This window comes from Petromyzon marinus, chromosome 14 (genome assembly GCF_048934315.1).
Source record: "Petromyzon marinus isolate PM22_M1 ecotype Great Lakes invasive population chromosome 14, UKy_Petmar_22M1.pri1.0, whole genome shotgun sequence".
Lineage (NCBI taxonomy): Eukaryota > Metazoa > Chordata > Hyperoartia > Petromyzontiformes > Petromyzontidae > Petromyzon > Petromyzon marinus.
The window spans coordinates 13,126,716-13,143,560 of record NC_133680.1 but is presented as its reverse complement, the minus strand read 5'-3'; positions in this window follow the sequence as shown (position 1 = coordinate 13,143,560).

The following is a 16,845-nucleotide window of genomic DNA, read 5'->3' as shown; positions in this document are numbered from 1 at the left end:
TTTCTCTGCCATGCCGATAACCTGGGTTCAATTGACGGACAGGGATTACATAAGTGGAGAGTGGAATTTGAACTTTGTGAATGTGGGTGCCTCCTCCCCGTGCCCCCTCCCCCCCAAAAAAGGAACATTAGTACGGGGAATATGAAGGGAGCCAGGGCATGGTGCTGCCCGTGCCGTCTTGAGTCAATATGCATCATGGGACATCTTTGTATGATTACATTTCCATTCGTGTGTAATCTGCGTGGAGGTTGGTCCATCTTGGACCTAAACTAATTCTACCTTGCAGCCCACACACACCCGCTCTCGCAAGAAACGACCAACTCATGAGCGCAATAGTCAGGCAGTGATGATGTTTTTTCTGCAATAAAATGTATGAACCTCCCAGCGGCATATAGCCCTATAACCATACACGCGCTAATAATAGAACAGTTTAGCATCAACAAAACCCGGCGTGTCTCATTGAAGTAGTCCAGAAAGGACATCGGATTTTCAGTTCAGAGGTCCCTTGAACGTATGTGTGTGTGTGTGTACGTTGGACTTCTTTCGCACCGTGCAGAGCCAACTGTGCTGATCGGAGGTGCGGGGAAGCACAACAATTTAAACGTAAAAAGTAGTCCTAAATAAATTAGTTTTCAATCTAGGTGATTTAAAAGTGCATAGCTCCAGTGGCTTCTTCATATCGGAAGGAAGAGCGTTCCAGACGGCCGCAAAAGCGCGGTGACCATCTTCGTTCAAAGAGGTCTACAGTCATAATAATTCATAATAAAGGTTTTTGGGTTAGATCGCGTACGTATATATGTGTCATTACCCTCCACCACCCGACAAAGCCTTTATCACGAATAACATTGGTCGCGAAAGTCTGCTACGTGTTAAACAGGTCTACAGTACGCTGTATAGGGTCCATGTAGTTCGTCCAAATTCCTTGGTCACCAATAATAATGAGCCTGACACGGTGAACAGTCACTGACTCACCCCTCAAAACAGGGAGCACCCCCCCAACCCCAATGGGCTCCGAGTGTCTTCGAGATCTGAAACGAAAAGAGCTGCTGGGGAGGGTGGGGGGGGGGGGTCCCATGAACTCTCCCGGCGGCCCGTAGGCCCAGTGGTGTCACCTCCAAAAGTCGAGCGGCAGCTCCGAGGCTCGCCGCGGTCTCTCGACAGCGGGGCGCGCCCTCTGACCTGGCGCGAACTATGGGCGGGCAGTGTCGAGGTGACGGCCTCGTCGAACTCCACGATGTCCCTCAGCAGCCCCATGAGATGGCGGCGGTGGCGGCGGTGTCAAAGTGTGGCTTGCTGGCTGCCCGGGAGAGCCGGACATCCTTCCTCAACAGCCGACGTGTAGCAGAAGTCACAGAGGTAATGTTGGTGGTTTCACCGGTAAACTGGACAGACAAACTGCAAACTCCAGAAGAGGTGAAGCACCGTTATGAAGTGGACAACAGTCACGTAATTATGGATAAGTAAGCCCGCTTCCCTTACTAGGAACAGAGTGTGGACAGGTTATAAGATAAGCTTGTCAAATAGGTAATACATAGTTAATATGGTTTGCCTGAGGCAATAATGTGGACGAAGTTAGACATTCACCTGGTCAAGCTGGAGTTATCATGGTTCTCATCCTAAGGCAAAATTGTGGCCAGGTGAGAAGATAACTTTGCCAAACGGGTCATAGTTAATATGGCCAGAAGCAAAACAAATGTGGACAGGTTCGACTGTAAACTTGTCAAACTGGAAACAGTGTATATGGTTCACTTTCTAACATTCCCAAATGCAGGGGGGAGGGGGGGTGGGGGTGCGTTGAGGTCAAATAATAACTTGTGACGTGCTCACTGGTTAACACTTTACTTGTAGAACATCCCTGGCAATCAACCATCCACATGGAGAAGGCGTACAATACCAGTTCAAAGTAACAAATCCCGTTGGAAAAGTGTTAAAAGTACGTTTATATTTTAGTTTTTTACCCAGCACAAATGAGGCCCAGTGTCTTTAGTAAATTTAAACAAGGCCCATAAGCTTGAGAGAGCAGGGTTCTTCACTGCAAGGCCCGCGGGTGACTGGCGGCCCCTGGTGGCCTTTAATGTGGCTCCTGACACTACACAACACGTGACAACACCACCCCATCATCATCATCGTGCCTGCTGCCACAAACCCAACAATGGTTTCAAATGTGTGGCGCCCCTCCTCACAACTGACGATGTCTTATCGGCAAAAGTGACCACCCCCCCCACCACCTCCTCTGAAAAATTTGAAGAACACTGCCATGAAGTATGCTTCGTTACACGACATTTTATTTTTCACTTATGTGACTCAAGTAGCTTGGGACGGCTCACCAACTCAGTTTACATTCCCAGCCCAGGAGGTAGCCCAAGGAGCCCTTGGGGCGAACGCAAGGGCGGGCCACGAGGTGCCCGGGCCACGAGGTGCCCGGGCCACGAGGTGCCCGGGCCACGAGGCGCCCGGGCCACGAGGCGCCCGGGCCACGAGGCGCCCGGGCCACGAGGCGCCCGGGCCACGACGCGCCCGGGCCACGACGCGCCCGGGCCACGAGGTGCCCGGGCCACGAGGTGCCCGGGCCACGAGGTGCCCGGGCCACGAGGCGCCCGGGCCACGAGGCGCCCGGACCACGAGGCGCCCGGGCCATGACGTGCCCGGGCCACAACGTGCCCGGGCCACGACGTGCCCGGGCCCCTGTAAACTCGGGCTCAGAGGAAAACGCTCCCCGGGCGCTGTTTAGCCCGAGAAAGAGACGGGCAGAGTTGGTCTATGGGGCAGGTGTTTCTCAAACCTCTTGCTCACGCCAGAGCTTCACTCTCGTCGACAGTGCCGGATTAAGCTCGTGCGGGGCCTGTAGCATATGTTATAAATGGACCCTAAATAAATCAATAAAACACGTAAATATTAAAACATATATTTTACTTGCATAGCTTCAAATCAAGATTACATAGTCAAGTAATTAAAAAAATCATTTTCTAAACAGCCAGATAATGCGACAAATCTCTAACCTTAAAAGTTGAAGGCGGTATCGTACTATAGTAATAGAGCAAGTGCAGAATCACTGAACCGGAATTGATAGCTTGAAAGCGTTTAGCGCGGGGCCCTTGACAGTGCGGGCGCGTAGCTACATATGTAGCTACTTGTGCTACTGGGGTAATCCATCACTGCTCGTGGAGTTCCCTTGCACCAGCGGTTGCTTGAGCAAGAGAGCAGTGGTTCTCAGCCGTGTTGATGGCAACTGTGTACCCCCACCTTGTTGAATTTTGTGTCAACTCAGTGACACCGCCACCTTGCCTGACCCGACATGGTTCTGAGAGAGAAATAAATGTACGAAGAATGAACATCTATATTTGTAACCAATTGTCCATTTTGTGTGGTATATCCTAACTCGCGAAGTCGCTGCAAGCGAATACAAATAAATTGAACGGACGCTCCACGGATGATGACATTTATTCACGCTCACTGGTTACTCTTGGAAACCACTTTTTTACTATCAATGAAATTAGAAAGGTCTTTTATATCGTTCGAGGATACCATATGGATTTCAATGTTATCGTCGTTATTTTATGTTGGCAGATTCATACGACATGATAATCCACCGACGACTCTCATGTATGACACGATTTCACACGTTTGTAAATCACCTCGCATTACCACCTGGGACACTGCCCGTAACCCCCTGGGGGTCCGCGTAACCCCTGGGGTTCGCGTAGCCCCTGGGGTCTAACGTAACCCCCTGGGGTCCGCGTAACCCCCTGGGGTCCGCGTAACCCCCTGGGGTCTAACGTAACCCCCTGGGGTCCACGTAACCCCTGGGGTCCACGTAACCCCCTGGGGTCTAACGTAACCCCCTGGGGTCTAACGTAACCCCTGGGGTCCGCGTAACCCCTGGGGTCCACGTAACCCCCTGGGGTCTAACATAACCCCTGCTTGAGAACTCACTGCTCCTGGGACGCCCTGACAAACAGCAATCCGATTTCGACACCGACACACCCCGAGAGGTTATTTTGATTTAAATTTTGTTCTAAAAAAATGTTATTCCAAGCCACGGCACCCTTGCCAATGGCGCCCTTTTGAGACCGTCACAAACTGCATGATTACAGTAAACAAAGACCCCCCGTGTAGCCTGTAACAGACTGTTGGGGCAAGTGCTGTTAGCGAGCAGCACCTGTGAAGGTCGACACGACACACGAGGGGGTGGGTGGCCAGCAACCACGCCCGACCGCCTTTGCCTCCCCAGTGGCGGTGTTTACTGCACACTGCACCAGGTACTGATTTGAGGCTGAGTCGACCTAGGGGAAGCCCAGGACCAGTTCAGACAACCGTCACCGGTGTTGGCCGTGAGCGGGAATCGAACCCGGGTCGCCGGGTTCATAGAGCAGCGAACTAACTGCTACCGCTCTCCACTACAAGTTTCAAATTAAAGCGATTTCGTGGAAGGATATCCGTGTCATTAGTAAGCGGGCATTAGTTTTGCCAGTAGGGGACCGATGACTGCGTGCTGTGTGTATAAGGGGCCGTCCATAAATGACGTCACGCGATTTGGGACGATTTCTGACCGCCCCCCCTCGTCACAAAAAGTCAGCCCCTCCCCTCAAATATGACGTCACAAAGCTATACCCCCCCCAACCATATTTTCATTTTGAAAATAAAACATGCTTCAAATCGCTGTAAACTATTGTCATTGTAGTGCGTATTTAATGTGGCGCTGCACTCTGATGTTGTAGGAGAAAATATTTATTAAAAAAGTCTATTTAATTAAGTAGAACGTGTTGTCTATATTTATTTAAAGTTGCGCATTTTGATGTGACGTCACATTTCTCACCCCCCCCCCCCTCGTCACATCGTCACAAATGTCTGACCCCCCCCAGATGCGTGACGTCATTTATGGACGGCCCCTTATGATCACAATTGAGGGGTGTCCGGTGTCACTTTCGAATTTTGGAAAACGTTTGGTGCCTGCCGGCGCAACACAACGGAGGCTCTCCTTTTGCAAACGACGCCAAGGGATCTTTAACGTCAATCCGTGAAGCGGGCAGCTCGTGGTTGTGTCATTGTCACCACTACGGCTGTTACACCCCGCAGTAATAACCAGGGAGCGGCCGCTGGGAATTAACCTCGAACCCTTTGCGACGAGCGGTTGAACACGCGACCGCACAAGGTCATTCAAACGAATGCCATGATTCCTTTGTCGATTAGTGTTCATTACCACGTCGTGTGTGTTTGTGTGTGTATTTAAAGTGTGGTGATGCAGCTCCCATCGGAGGTGGATTGCTCATGTAAGCGCCTGTTCATGGAATTACGCGACACGCTTTTGCCCACAGGGCACCAGCGGTGTTATTGTGGTCGTTGCATAACAGCGATTCACTGGAAAACACGGCGAGATGAACGGACGAGAGGTGTAGGGACACGGGCCGTGATGTTCTCGTGGTGGGAGAGGGTGCATGGCCTCGTGTTACCAGCATTTAGTATTCTCACGTAAGGCTGACAAGTAAACAGTGAAATAAAAAAAAATCACATTCGATTTGAAGGTCCGGTTTATTGAATCAATAGATGGTGTTTGTGGAGACAGTGCGTAGTAGGTCCCACCGTTCCTCAATGTAATATATATTTAGGGGCAGTGCTATGGGATAAGGTCCGTGGTTTACTGGACATCTGTGAAACAGAGCTTCAGGGCTCATCAGATTTCTCCAGGAATAAATGAAGATTCTGATCGTGTTCGCGGCGCACAGAGCCATGTGCACCACCGGCTCTCGATGGCTTTCCCCGTGTGACTCGGGGACTCTGGAGAGCTGAACATGACGTAGTGACGACATCCACACAACGCTGCCGGAATGCGTTCACCGACCCGCTCGTCTCAGCGGAGATCGCGACCATAGAGAGGGGGGGGGGGGGTAAAACGCTGGGTTCCTCATCCCCCCCGGTTACATCTATGAGACCTTTTATTATTATTATTACACGCTTTTATTTAACTCACTCTGTTGTTGTTGTATGCTCAAATCTTGTAACTAAATTTTAATCCACTTCCCAATGTGGTATCGACTGCAAACTTGGTATACTTATGTCATACTGATGACAATACTATATTCTATCAAGAAACCCCATTATTTTTAAACATTATTTTTTATGTTATGATTCGGCTTGGGTCTAGTTGTCCACGTTCAACTAACGTTGGCTGTAATTGCCTACGGCCCCTTGCGTTATGGCAAGCCTCGGGGCCACTTCCTGGAGTCGTGGAGTTCTGCCAATACTACTAGTACGGTACATTTCATTAAAGCATGTTTTTTAAAAAAATATTTTTTAAACATTACTTATTTTTGTTAGTATCAAAAGTATGAAAGAAAAATAAGAATAGGTTTTACCCTTTCTGGCAATAAAACAGGAGGTGTTAAGATGTTCAAACAATAGATACCTTTTGCAAGACGCAAAGTTCGCATTAACCACACGTACTTGTGGCAAAACATGCAAACAAACACGCTCTGACAAATGATGCATTGTATTTGAAACTGTTTGATCTGACCAGTGGCAGCCTTCTCTATGGCCCTGTCTCACAGTGCTAGGCCAGAGAACGTCTAGGCACTGTTTGGTGTAGGCCAATCAAAAACAATGCATTTTGTATTATACTCGTAGGAACCTCCTGGTTACACCACCAGCCCACAGGGGATTATTGTGTCCGTCCGTCGTGCATCCAAAAATGGGAGGGGTGGGGCTGGGTGGAGAGGGCAGGGTGGGGAGGGGCTGGGTGGGGAGGGAGGGGCTGGGTGGGGGGTGGGAGGGGTGGGGCTGGGTGGGGAGGGGCTGGTCACCCCGTGGTGCCCTTATAAAACTCAACGTTTAACCTACTCACGCCGGCTTGTGCCCGCCCTCACAGTCGGGCATATTTGCGGAATACACCACGTGGTGCCGCCGTTGACCCTGGCCATTGACCGAGCAACCCAACGTTCCTACCAGCTCCGCAGGAATGTGTTTATCAGAACCTGTTTGCATGTTTTTTCACAAGTACGGTGCGGTTAATCCGTTTGGTGTTTGAAGATCTTAACGCCTCCTGTTTTATGGCCAGAAAGGGTTAGACCCATTCTTATTGTTTCATTTCCTCTCGGTTAGGTTACAACGCAGGACCATTTGGGATGGTGGCTGCAGAGGGAGGCCTTCGTCCAGCAGTGGTTGATGATGATGGTGACATCTTTACTTAAAGCTTGCGTGACTGCAGGAATTCATATTCTTGGGTCTTTCGGTAAAGTCGCGTAGATAGGTTCAAAGAAAATAACAAAAAACTACGACGTTTCGATCGCAACACAAGACCCAAGATTATGATTGTGACAATAACGATGATGACGATAACGACGATGATGATGATGACGACGATAACGATGCCTGTACTCTGTGTATGGAGACACTCGCGTCATTTACGCAGCCTGTGTCGTCTTTGAAATCGGTATCCAATCCTTGCAAATTCCTCGGGACCACCCTTGCCCACACTGACTCTGACCCACCCCGAGCCTGTCAACCACGCGTGTGTTTTGTTTCTCGAAGTGACCTTTGTGATGAAGCCCTGTGGGTGACATCTGACCCGGTGTTCCTGCGAGCGCTCTGCACACTCAACGAGTTGTTGTGCATTCTATATGAAAGTCACAAACAAAGGCAAAAAAGGCAAAGATCCCCCGTATAGCGTGAACTGACTGTTGGGGCAAGTGCTGTTAGGGAGCACCGATGAAGGCCGACACGGCACACGAGGGAGTGGACGGCCAGCACCACGCCCCCGCCGCCTTTGTCTCCCCAGTGACGATGTTTTCACATCACACCGGGATCTCATTTGAGGCTGAGTCGACCTAGGGGAGTCCCAGGACAGGTTTAGATAATCATCACTGGTGTTGGCCGTGAGTGGGAATCGAACTCGGGTTGCCGGGTTCGTAGCGCTAACCGCGACACGACCGCTCCCCAAAGAACACACACGCACACGGCAACCCCCATATAACCTGGAGCAACCCATAGGGTCCACCCACTGTTAGCAAGCACTCATTAAAGCCAGGAATAGCGTACGATGTATGTATATTGAACTTATTTCGCAACGTGTGTAGCTAACCGTGCTAATCGGAGGTGTGGGGGATCTTGTGACGAAGAACATCAGATGCAGTTGTCCAGACGAATATATATGCCAAGGTGCCGTCATTGCTCACTTACGCCACTGCAGGCTGAAGGGCACCCACTCAGAGAAGCTCGAGAGAGCCCCTATAGAGGGTATTTTGGTCTACTCTTCCAAGGTAGTCAGATGTCTTGCAAGAGGTAGGACTACCATCAGTTTTCCTCACCGCATTGTCAGGCGTGGACTCGAGCTATGTAAACCACACTGCTCTCTTTGCTCTAAAGGCCCAAAATCTGTTTAACCCAAATGTTGGAACGCTCAAAAATATCACGGAACGTGCCCAATCTCATTGTGAGCCTGGATAGTGCCGGGGATGGGTGACTACACCACGCACGAAGGGCAGGGGCAGTGCGCGTTGTGTGCAGTACAGGCCAGTGCCCCAAAATCCAATGTTTTTCTGCACTCCGTCCACTTTCACCACTTGCACTTACCTGCACAGTGAGGCATGGTCCAATATCACTCGTGGCCCACAAAGGTTGGCAAGGCCTTCATCCGGCAGCGGATTAAGGAAAATGCGCTGTACCTGCTAATGATGACGATTGACACATCTTTTTTTTTCCAATTGTGCCTCCACTCCACTGCCAACGCATTCCTTAAGGTTGTCTGTGTCAACCGGCAGGTTATTCTCAGCATATGCACCGTTGTGTTGAAGATGCTCATACATATATCTGTTGGTCACTTCTTCTAAAAATGCATGAACATCTGAAAGTTTACCACCATTTTCTTTGGGTCTTTCGGTAAAGTCACATCGATAGGTGCAAAGAAAATAACTAAAAATAACAAAAAACTAGTAGTGTTATTTTCTTTGAACCTATCTACGTGACTTTACCGAAATAACCAAAGAATATGAATTCCTGCAGTCACGAAAGCTTTAAATCAAGATTCACCACCATTGTTCCAAGCAAGGCTGAATGCTAATCTGTGTATGTATGTTGGAATTGTTACGCACCGTACGTAGCCAACCATACTCAACAGAGGTGAGACAATGAATGTTGAATTTGGTCCAGAGTTTACTTGCATTAAACCAACGCTCCTGAAAAAAATATATATCTCTCCCAGAAGGCCGTACTGCTGATTTACAATTCGGGCACCGTGGTGGCTAGGAGATGGTGAGATAATAACTCCCTCGCCTGGTATGCAGGAGGTCGTGGGTTCGATCCCGACCCTGGCGCCTGCTGTATATTTGGAGTTTGCATGTTCTCCCCGTGGTCGTGTGGATTTTTCTCCGGATCTCCGTTATTTCACTCCACATTTAGAAACGTGCGTTTGGAGTATTTGGCTGCTATAAATTCCCACGTGATAAGCCACTTCATAGAGCTATCATTTGTGGCCAAGTCGCTTCTGAAAAAGAGTTATATCGCTCAGCGGGCTTACATGGCAAAATAAAAATGTTTTTAAATTGATTTAATACAATATTTAAATATATTTTCTTGTATTTTAATGTGGCGAGACAGATGTGGAAAAGAGGCTTATTCTCTGCTTAATTTTAGTGAATGGATGTATTAATCATTAGCAGCAAGTCCATTAGGCCCAAAGTCCAGTTGACCCCACACTCCTATCCGGTAAAAAAACAAAAAACTGTTTTGCAAATGTGGTGTATATTACCCAGAAAAAACTGCCTCTTCTCAAGGCCAAGGCCTCGAGGTCAAATGTTGTAATAACAAGATACGGAAGTGAAATGAAGTTAAAACAGCCAAACATGAGGGTTGTATTAAGGCTTCATCTTCATATAATTTTACTCTACATTTCTGAGTGGTCAGTATTGTATACACTGTAGAACTCCTCTTATCTGCAACCTTACCCACAATTCCTATTTGTAAATTATCCATGGCTCTTTTTTCCTCCAAGAATTGTCGAACGGCTGCCTCTTCACAATTTTCTTTTGCGGATAATTCATGCTATCGCGTAGCGTGTAACGGCAAAACGTCCTCTGATTCGTCACGCGAGAAGTGAAGGGTGTTTAAATATCAAATCTCAATTAATTGACATTTCAACACCTTTGCAAGGAGTGGCGGCTGTACCTGTGTGCATGGCACATGAATGGTACGACGCACACTCTCCGGTTCGATATACAGCGTGTTTCAGCAGCTACTTTAAGAGCTCTTCCTCTTATCCGCAATTTGTTTTTGAGGATGTGGAATTGCACAGCAATATCAAGTATGTACATATGTTGAACGTCTTTCTTTCGCATCGTACGTAGCCAACCGTGATAATCGCAGGGAGCAGGGAAAGGACAACAAACTAAACGCAAAAAAAGCAGTTATAAGTCATGAGCGGCCCTTTAGCCAAACATTCCATCATAACTCCAGTTGTCTACAAATTGTTCATGGATAAGCAGATTAAAATCACCGATAGCATCACTGGTTATTGGCTCAGCTGAGCCGGACTGAACCGTACCACGCGGGCCTCATAGGACATCTGAATTTGGCTTGGGAGCCAAACAATGCCAGGGACCGGCCAGGGGCGGGGCTAATGACGCTGCCAGTGCACGTGACGCAGCCAGTGCACGTGACGCCAGTGAGGGCGCAGCGTCACCGTGCCATCGACACGTGGCTCGACGTTACGCATTCTTTATTCTTAAAAACCGTTCGGCATATTTGTTTACATTTATGTCAGCGCATTTGCCTTGTATTGTCAGTGAAAAACAGGTGCGAAAGACGTTCAACATACATACATATATGTCACCAGCGGAATATGGACCGGTCATTCTATTTCCTAGCGACGCCATCAGAGGGCAGCCTGTCAAGTTTATTGTCTAAGGAAACAAACAAAAAGCTGAACACATTGATCAATAACACTTGCCTTAAAGAGAAGACGTATATAATACGCGACGTTTTATGTTATGGTCCTTCTTGGCAGCACATAGGGAGCCTTTTCTGTTATTGACCAACGTGTTGAGTTAAGTTTTTTTTTGTAATTGCCGCTTTTGCGCTGCTGCCACTCCAGCAGTATCACGAAACGAATTTCTCTGCTGTCTACAGATGTCACCAGAGAGCAGGTTGTTCTTAGACGATGGTCTAAAGACCCCATCAAAGACTGTTTGTAATACTTCCACAAAGCTTCGTGACAGTGCTCAATTTACAATCAACAAGCTGCGAGTTCAGACCCTGGCCAGCAATTATAATAATAACGGCAATCTTGATTTTATTAAGCGCCTTTCACATCGAACTATCAATACAACTACTCTCACAAGTACAAATATAATCCAACCCATCATCCATCCGTGAGATCGGATGGGAAACAAATGTGGAATGACTGGCCCTGATTATGGGAATGTGGAATTTGTACGACTGGCGTAGGGTGGTCTGCCTTGACCTGAGCGTGAAGACATTCTACCTGGACTAATCGCATTTGAACATTCTGCTCGCTGAACAGCCAAGTGACGTTGACCACGTTGCTTGCTTGATCTTAAAGTATAATTCGTCTGTCTGCAGCAGGTGCGTGATTGTTGCAGCATGTTCGGCAGCCTCAACTGAATTTTGTTTGTATCGTGCATTGATTTTCTACGGCTGAATAAAATTCCATTGCGTTGGGGGGATATCTGCTGGCTCTGAAAATCAACGCCCATGCAAACGAATGTGGATGAGATTACCCGATGCGTACTATCATTGGCTCAGTATCGATTACCATTGCCTTACCTCAATATCGGTGTTCATGACTCATCCTTTCAGCATTGTCAGTCGGTTTTATTTCTCTCTCTCCAATTGTCGACGCGTGTCTCATCTATTGCGACCTTTGACGTTGCCGTTTGTCAGTCGCTGGTTGCTTGATTTTTTTTTGGGGGGGGGGCGGTTGGGCCATGGTGTGTGCTCAGAAACGGTGCTGAAACACACAAAACAAAAAGTGCCCGGGAGTGAGTCGGCCATTCTATTGGCCAGAGACCAGCCGAGATAATATACAGAGAGACCAGTCTACTCTGTATGTTATCTCGACACATCGTCAACGTGCGGTTACATTCTCCAGCCATAGTAATTGGCAACAATGTCTTCAATTACCTTGTCCCCCCCCACCTCCAGCATAACCCCTCTAGCTATAGCACGCGCCAAGCTCATTCAATTCGACACACAATGAACTCCGGACAAAGAAAGAGCAAAATGCATTTTTCATTTCCACCCAACGCAAGCGATGATGGGCACTAATGGAACACGCAATGAACACAGGCTAATGCGAGGGGTTACGTAAGTGTGCCTTCAATGGTTACTTAACAAACCCCAGCACTCGATATTGCAACGCATTCGCGTTAATTAACTCGCAAGATGTGCCGCTGGTGTGGCAGTCATCGAGTTGCAGTGCTGCGCTCGAGCTGATGGGAATTATTATCTCACAATAATGAATGCCAAACAACCATCTAAGACTGATCAACAACAACCACATTGTAGGCTGCGCAGCATTTATGCCAAGAGCCGTAATAAACACCAGCGCACAGCCGTCCTTTCTTGTCAACCAATTTGTTTTTTAAAGTCAACGTATCACAGTGCCTCCAATTGTGCTGCAATGCGCGTTGGACTGTGCGTGCGGCACTTGAAACAACCGTGAAAGGTCGCTTGTTTGTTGTTGCTGTTGTTGTTCATATCTGTTTAAAAAAAAAAAAACATCAAAGTAACTCCCTTTAAAGTCCGCCACCTCTCGAGGCACGAAAAGCCAGGAAGAACACCATGGAAAGAAGAATATCTCGCAAAGCTGGAAGAGGCAAGAACTACACGTGAATACGTTGTCTTGAGGGGGGCGGGGGCTTATTATCATGCTTATTACACAACTGACAAAAAAGGGACTTTAATGAATGTCCGGGATAACATGGAGAAATCCCAGAACAACAGCCGCCTCATCGAGAGGACGATCCTGGGAAAAGCAGAACAGGTCACAACCCTAGTCTCCATGCTCATCTCCATGTGTGGTCTTGCACGAGTGGTGGAGATTCCACATTCCTTTGGCAAGGACCAGCATCTCTATAGGACAACCACTAGTAGTCACGTGACAATAATAATGTAAACTTTGCATCAGAAGTTTACAATGTGCATGAAAATGCTTGCATAATATTAGCAGTAAAATGTATTCCGTCAGTTTCATGGAATGCTATTTTGTGGAATTGATCAACTTATTAGTTGGCAGTCAGAAATTGTTTTCAGCTAATGATGCAAAAACCCATCGCGGCTACTTCAGTTTGATGTGTTTAACCTGCACGACTGACGTACGATACACGCCATATACATACACATCTGTTGCAATCACGATTTTATTTATAAAACAAAAAAGTCGCATAGAGCATTACGCACAATAGCACAATGTTAACTCTTAGCATGCACAAAGTGCGGCTCGCTCTGCGGTTCCTCGTCTGCAGACGAGCACGAAGGCAGTCGCAGCCATATGGCGAGCCAGCGCCAACAATTCCCCAAGCTCTGCAGTCCTCTATTATGAATATTAAGGCGCTATTGACCAATTCTCCGCCTTCTTTCGTACGGCTGCTGATGTCGATGGCAGAGCAACAAACTTCAATTTCACATTGAGGTGGTCAAGCCAGACTACCGCGTGAGGAGCCAGCGGAGTGGATCGTCGCTGTGATGTCTCCTTCGTATTTGTGGATCGGGGCATTGCGTCGATGGATCGACGTTGTTCGGTCTGTTCTGGATGACCACAGTCGCACACTGCTGCAGAGTTTTTAATTGTCCATTCGTGCATCGGGGTATCCGCCCCTGCCATGGTTTGTGCAGATGCGGTTTAGTGTGGACCATGAGCTAAACCGCAAATTGGCCGATTGATGAGTGCTTATACATTTAGACATTGTAAATTATGTGTGTACGTAATATAAAATTATGATTGGCATGGTTGGCTACGTACGGTGCAAAAGAAGTTCAACATACGTACATACGTACGCGTGTACGGCGATGAAACAATGTGCAGCGTCTCCCCGCTCACATGTACGCATGTGTATATGTTGAACTTCTTTCGCACCGCATGTAGCCATCCGTGCTAGTCGGAGGTGCAAATGAGCATTGGGCGGTGCTCACTTCCACTGGGCAGCCCTTTGCCCACGGTGGGAAATTCCCCATTCCCGTGGCAGCAGCTCGCATCCGTCAGGACATACTCCTGGCGACTTGCCTCGGTACTTAGTTTACCAATCGTCGAGCAATGATGGACCGAGTTACATGGCACGACACGTTTGGCGTTCGTGTGCAACAAGCAACAACAACAACAACAAGAAAAAGCATCTACGTTTTGCTAAAACGTGGCCATCGCGCGAAGTCACAGCGAAATTGAGCATGAGAAAAGCCACGGGCCAACGTCGAAGCTGCATTTCACTTTCAAACGCCTCATTTGCCATTGCCTCCCAAACATAGCTGCTCCTTAAGCGAAGATATTGTAAACAACCGTCTGGCGAATCCAAGTTAGGGTCCAGCCACGTGCGCATTCCACGCTCGCGCCGAGAGACTGCCCCCCCTCCCTCTCTCTCCTCGCCTCTGTGTTCCGGGATGACCTCAATCAAGCGCTCGCTCGCTCGCTCACAACTCACGACGCAAGAGAGAAAGAAAGAGCATCAAAAACCGCCGCGGTGCCTTGGTGCCAAGTTCCCAGGGTTCTTGTTCCCGTGATTGAAAACGACGGCGCACGGGGCGAAGCCACGCCCGTTGCAGGGCGCACGGTTTCGTGAACCCGTGGGGGGGGGGGGGGCGGGGGTTCTGGACGCATGCGATCGATCGTTGCATTCCCACACACAGCATGTCCCGTTGAATACCCACAGCGGTCTTTCTTCTCAGAATAATCAGTGATTTTATCGCTCACTTGATTCCCGTTTATAGCCAACTCAGAATAATGCGCAGGGGATTGTTACATCATACATGCAAGATGAGATGGGTACATGCAATATGAGATGGGTACATGCAGGATGAGATGGGTACATGCAGGATGAGATGGGTACATGCAGGATGAGATGGGTACATGCAGGATGAGATGGGTACATGCAGGATGAGATGGGTACATGCAGTATGAGATGGGTATATACAAGGTGAGAAAATAAAAAAATACCAAATACCGATTTCACAAAATAGTTGCGGTTCGAGTGCTTGATGACAAGGTCGTGAGTTCAAACTCTGTCAGGGGTTGAATCAGCCTTCCATCATGTTCTCCCCCCGCGCCCGAGGGTTGATAAAACAGTAACAACGTTGTGAGATGTTGACAATAATTACTGGAGTCATCGTATATGGGGTAGACCAGCACCTGCCATAGGAATGTGGAATTTCCCAAACTCGGTTAGGGCTGCCAAAAGAACAACACAGAAGATGCTGCCTCGTTGCTCGTAAATTACGCGGTGAGATGATTGGCCTTGACTTCATAAAACAGCAACAGAAAACAGCTATCCTTTACGTCAAAATTCCTGCCAATTACAAAATCAACACTCTTTATACATGTTGTTCAAACAACGCTTCGTCACATCGAGTATATAACGCACAGCTTCTACAGATAAATAACAACCGATGAGTGTAAAATACGTTTTAAAAACATAACTCTCAACCAAGCACCAGGTAGGACTCACACAAGCCATTAGTGTCAATTCAATGTTTCTGTGAATGGGAGCCGATGTGTCGATGTGTGTGTGATGCCCAATGTGGGAAGCGGTAGTGTAGCGGTTGCGCTACGAACCCGGCGACCCGAGTTCGATTCTCGCTCACTGCCATCACCAGTGAGGATTATCTGAACCGGTCCGGGGCCTCCCCTAGGTCGACTCAGCCTTAAATGAGTACCTGGTGCGGTGTGTAAACATCGCAACTAGGGAGACAAAGGCGGCCGGGCGTGGTGCTGGCCACCCACCTCTCGTGTGCCGTGCCGGCCTTCATAGGTGCTCGCGAACAGCACTTGCTCCTACAGTCTGTTAAGGCTATACGGGGGATTCTAGATTTGAAGCTTTCGTGACTGCAAGGATTCATACTCTTTGGTTTTATTCGGCAAAGTGTCCGGTAGGTTTGCAGAATACCTTGGTATATGAGAAATAATATTGTTTTCTCCGATACCAAGGTACTCTGCAAACCTACCGGTTATTATCAGAGATTGGTCCACGAGGCCATCCAGATTTATAAACACAGACACAACTTCAATGGAGAAGATGGTTTCAAATTGAGTAATCACTGGAAAGATGTTATAAATCAAGTCAAACGTTAGCTGCCTCTCAATTTTTTGTACAGCCATTTCCTTTTCTCAGTGGTTGTATTTCAAACTTTAGCTACCTTATAATTGAACAGCCGTTTGCACCCGCTTTCAAAATCCCCCCGACCCCCCACGCAGCATCAGCCGTTTTGCACCCGCTTACAAAATCTCCCTGATCCCACACTCAGCATAACAAAAGGTGGGTTTTTTACCCACTCCCGTGCAGTGCGAAGTGGTTGTTACCCGCAGCAGCCGATCAAAAGGCTGCTTAACCCAGCCCTCCCACCCACCCACGCCCCCTTACTGACTCCTCCCCCCTCCCTTCACCTGTATATAATCCTGGTCGTCTCTGAACTATGCTCCTGACACAGATATTCTGCGTTGACTTTTCCACCTGAAGACGGAGGCTTGTGTTGCCTCCGAAACGTCGTGATTTAATTATTTTATTTTGTTTTGTTTTATTTTATCTACGTGACTTTGCCGAGTAAAACCAAAGAGTATACGGGGGATCTTTGTCTTTGATGCCCAATGTTGGCTCTCTGTCAACCTGGAACAAATGTCTGCCAACCCTACAC